Source organism: Phocoena phocoena, chromosome 2, assembly GCF_963924675.1.
Source record: "Phocoena phocoena chromosome 2, mPhoPho1.1, whole genome shotgun sequence".
Classification (NCBI taxonomy): Eukaryota; Metazoa; Chordata; class Mammalia; order Artiodactyla; family Phocoenidae; genus Phocoena; species Phocoena phocoena.
This window is the reverse complement of record NC_089220.1, coordinates 67,541,103-67,546,046: the sequence shown is the minus strand read 5'-3', so window position 1 is coordinate 67,546,046 and position 4,944 is coordinate 67,541,103. Positions and strand designations below refer to the sequence as shown.

The following is a 4,944-nucleotide window of genomic DNA, read 5'->3' as shown; positions in this document are numbered from 1 at the left end:
GTATGAATGAGTATCAGATCATGTGAGAGGAGAATATGTGTGGTGTAAAAACTCAGATGATACGGGCTTCCCTGGTGGCACAATGGGTAAGCATCCTCCTGCCAATGCAGGGAACATGGGTTTGATCCCTGGTCCAGGAAGATCCCACATGCTGCAGAGCAACTAAGCCTGTGCGCCACAACTACTGAGCCTGTGCTCTTGAGCCTGTGCGCCACAACTACTGAAGCCCATGCACCCTAGAGCTCGCACACTGCAGCTACTGAGCCGATGTGCTGCAACTACTGAAGCCTGCGTACCTAGAACTCATGCTCTGCAACAAGAGAAGCCACCGCAATGAGAAGATCGCGCACCGCAACGAAGAGTAGCCCCGGCTCACCGCAACTAGAGAAAGCCCACGCGCAGCAATGAAGACCCAATGCAGCCAAAAAAAGAAATAAAATTTTTTTTAAAAATTGAAAATAGTACACTTGGTATTAAGAGGGTTATGAAAATAAAGTAATAATAGTGTTTTAAAAAATAAATAAAAACACAGAGGATAAAACTCAGAAAGAAATAAAGCTCTGGAAAATAAATCATTACCCTATGTATCCTACTTATAGTGATTGTAATTTATAGAAGTCAGTTGTCAGTAACTATAAAGCCAGCTGGTATTATGTCCATCCTCATTTCTTCTCTTGCTTTTCTTTTTTCTGTTCTCTGTTAGTTCCTTTCCTATTTCTCTTTTGCCATACCTTTCTTCTCCTTTTCAAGTTTCACTCTCTCTCTTTTCATCTTCTCATCATCTTCCTTATTTCTAGTCCTATTTTTAGCTCCCTTTCTTCATCTAGTCAAACACATGTTTTTCTGAGGAACTATCACAACTTTTTTTAAAGTTAACCTTCATTAACTAAGCGTTCCTTTTAAACTGGAGAGAGACAAAGATTGATGGAGAGAATTGTTTTCTGATTTTTTAAACCTAAAGCATGCTATATAATGAGAATATACAAAAGAATACTGCTTTAAGTCATTTTATGAGTAGTATATAAGGGATACATCCAGGGTTGGTGGTGCCTAAAGCTAAATAGTACAAAATTAAGTATGAGAGTAAATAATTACTTTTAACAAAAGCAATCAAAACAGACTGAAAATTTTTTAAAGATTACAAATACTATATACATCTCAAATACCAGAAAAATAATGTAGTATTTTTGTGAATTAACTATGTGACACACCTCTATGATAATTTCCCACCCCACCCCCATCCTTTGGCTTCATATTCTTCGACTCCTTCTTCAAATGGCAATGAGTTTACAATATTCCCTGTAGAAAGAATAATAGTCCAGCTACAAGTTTGTGCCCTAAAACAGGAGCATGAAATAAGTCCTATCTCATGCAATTCCTATTAATAAAGAACAAAATGAGTAGTACATTTGCAACTGCCTCTGCTCCATTATCAAATACGTTCCTGACAAGAGAAAAACTCCATTTTGATTGGAGTCTGATTGGAGTGAGAAACAAATCCTATAACTTTTCACATATGATGATTGGAACAATCTTCCTAAGATCAGTTCTAGTCAATACATTTCCAGCATATTTGTCCTCCACTACCCACATATTACTGGTGGAAGCCTTCCATGATAATTCCAAGCAGAGGGGAAACATTGCAGGATTAGAGAAAGGGCATGGAAGGACTCTGAACAGTGCTTACTTATCTAATTAATATTTCAAAGAAAGTTGATAGCAAGAAATTGTACTGTCCTGATGATTTACTGAAAATAGTTTACCAGGAGCAACATGCTACTGAGAATCTACTAAGCTTCTCAAAAAGAAAACCATTTTCATTCTGAGGAAGGTTTTATTTTTTACATTTTTTTCCGTCAACCTTTTCCATTTTAAGAGTTTGTAGAAGAACGGCTTAAGACCACTCAGTGGTTGTTCCTACCCACTCAGTGGCCTGAGCAGTGGGAGCTGCACACCAGTCTTCAGTGGGGAACTTCTGAGTAGGCACAGAGGGCACCTGCACACCTTCAGACCACTCTGCCACTTCAGGTTGGGCAGCAGTGAACTCAGGAGCTAGAGCGGTCCATTCACCCTGAAATTCCTCCTTGGTCACAGCCTTCTCAGCTGCCACCTGCTCTTCCTTTTCAATCTCTTCTGGATCTCTGTAGAAGTAGAGATCAGACATGACCTCCCATGGTTGTTCACAGAAGATGGTGCCATGCATGCGCAGAACTTCCCGGGCAAGCATACACCGCATCAAGCCCACTGAGTGAACTCCCTTGTTGTTGCATGGGATGGCAATGTCCACATAACACAGAGGAGAGTCTGTGTTACACAGAGCAATGGTAGGCAGGTTAACATAAGAGGCCTCTGTGAGAGGCTGGTGGTCACCCCTGGGATCAGTAATCACCAGAAATCTTGGCTCCCGAAAGGCTTCCTGGATATGGTTCGTGAAGGTTCCAGGAGTGAAGCGGCCAGCAATAGGAGTGGCTCCAATGGCAGCAGCAAACTTCAGCGCAGCTCACTCGCCAGTATTCCTGGAGGATATGACACTGACATCAGCTGGGTTTTCAATGGCAACAATGGCATGAGCTGCCAACAGAAGCTTCTCCCAGGTTCTCTTCAGATTTATGATGTAGATGCCACCACTTTTCCTTTTGTAGATGTACTATTCCATTTGAAAGTCAAGGTTGGTGCTACCTAAGTGGGTTTCTGCTGCAAGGAATATGAGGACATCCTCCTCCTTCATTTGCAGGACATCAAGTGCTCCAAACATTGTGAACGTTTCCATTTAAGTTACGATGGGAATCCAGAACAATGCCGTATGGACCCCTGTCTGGGTAGCGGGGAAAGGAACAAGTTTTTGTTTTTAGTGGTGTTCTGATGTCAGCAAGATTTGGGAAAACAGTCTCCAGTAATTCCAGGTTAACAAACTTTGCCTATTTCCCCCCTTTCTTTTGAAAATCCTGCCGACAGGTAACAATTATCAATTAGTGCACACCAAACTCTAAATAACTGAGAAGAGCATTTCTCAGTCTGTGTTCTTTGGAACACTCGTTTCCAGCAATGTTAGTCGTATTATATGAAATGCTGCACGCTCTCTCTTCTTTGAGTGTCAAAAGACATATTTGTATGATAAAGACTCAGTGAATTTTGCATAGATAAACCTATTTAACATTGTTTAACGAAGTTTTTCCCAAATGTGTATGACTGTGGAATCACACACACACACACACACACACACACACACTTACTTGTGGGGTTAGGGGGGCAGTTAGTGAAATAGCTAAAAGAGTATTCTGTAGTTTGGAAAATGCCCTCTCCCAAAGAAATCAAAACCAGAGCTAAAAGAATGAGACTTCAAGCCTAGAATTTTAGGTGAATGGAGACAGTAGGCATTTTATAGCTCCTAAAATCGTATCAGTAGGCAGTCATTTGTCATTATTCAATATAAAGACCCTGATCAAGGCTATTGCTATGTCAGTAATTGTAAAAGGATATGTCCAGTAATTCAGTCCATCTGATTTCCCAGGCCTTGTAAATATCTGCTTCAATGTGGTACACAGAAAAGCTGTAGCAGATTGGGCATATTTTGAGCCACAGGCAAAATATTCTAAGTTCAAGCATTTATTGAATTTTACTTGCCAGTTTTCATGGCATGTGTGATATTTTTAGCTGACTAGTGATAGTCATTCAATCCAACAATATTACACATTTTATATGAGAAATGAGCTAGTATATTGACAAAGACTCTCTCCTTGACCAAACTTTAGTCAGGCTCCCCAGAACTCTCTTCTTATGTAGGTCTAGACCTTTGGACTTCCCTGTCTATCTTTATATCACCCAATTTTAGCAAAAACCCTGTTTAGTCAGTTTTGCAGGAATCTCCACCCTCAATATCTGATCAAATTCCTTATTCCGCCATCTTCCCCCAGGGGATATCTGATCACCCTGGCCTACCTTCAGCAAGAATCCTATCAAGTCAGTTTAGCCAAAATTCTCCCTTACCTTGATGTTTCCTCTAAGTAATTTTCCATCTACTGACCCCCACCCTGCTCCTTGGTTATAAATCTCCACTTCCGCATATTGTTTTTAGAATTGAGCCCAGTTCTATATTGCGGTCTCTTTTCCCATATTGCAGTAGTTCCTGAATAAAATCTGTTTCTACTGCCTTAAGTACTCTCCATCTCTGGTTTTTCCTTGACAATATGCAAGATTGTAATCATTAATTTGCAGCAAAAAGTAAAGAACACTTGCATTAACTTGGGAAGGCCTTATTAAAAGTACTAGAGTATGTTGAAAAATTAGACTGACAGCTTTGAAACACAAAGTCCTCTGTTTATCCATAAAACTGCTATATGATTGCCACCAGCAATTCTAAGCTTCCTTTATGAGTGAACCTCTGTCTGCCCCTTTAGAGAGTGAGAAAAGGGCTCAGACTCCAGACCCGTTCAATTTTTGGCTCCTCTGCTCAGACTGCCAATTAGAGCATCTTGTGATATGGACATCTGTCCACTGGACTGAGACCAGCTCATTTCACAAAGCAGTTGTCAAATGATAGCAACTTTCTGTGACAACCTGTGTTGGATTCAGACCCATGCCCTTGGAGGTTATGTGGCTTCCTCTCCTCTCTCTAAATCCTTTAAATGCCCAGAACTTAGGCACACTAATTTTCAAAGCTAACTAACTATAAAATCAGAGTCATCCTCATTTCCCTTAATTCATGGAAATTTTACTGGTGCTTGCATTTATTGTAGAAAAATGATCTCCTAAGCAAATTTTTATTCTTGAAAATCTTGGCATTATTTCAAGTCATTTTGAAAGAAATGTATATGTTTAACATTGTCTCAGTGAGCGCTTTTTGAGCACCTAGTACCTGTTAGGTAGTGTGAAAATGCTACCAGTGTCCCTTTTTGTTCCTGAATATATCTACTGAATAGCTGAGAAATTCATTTTAGCTCTTCA

At 40.1% G+C, this 4,944-nt stretch overlaps 1 pseudogene; it reads right to left on the bottom strand.

Annotated features, from left to right (window-relative positions):
• Positions 1-1,894: 1,894 nt before the first annotated feature.
• Positions 1,895-2,755, bottom strand: LOC136119039 (small ribosomal subunit protein uS2 pseudogene; annotated as a pseudogene).
• Positions 2,756-4,944: the final 2,189 nt, after the last annotated feature.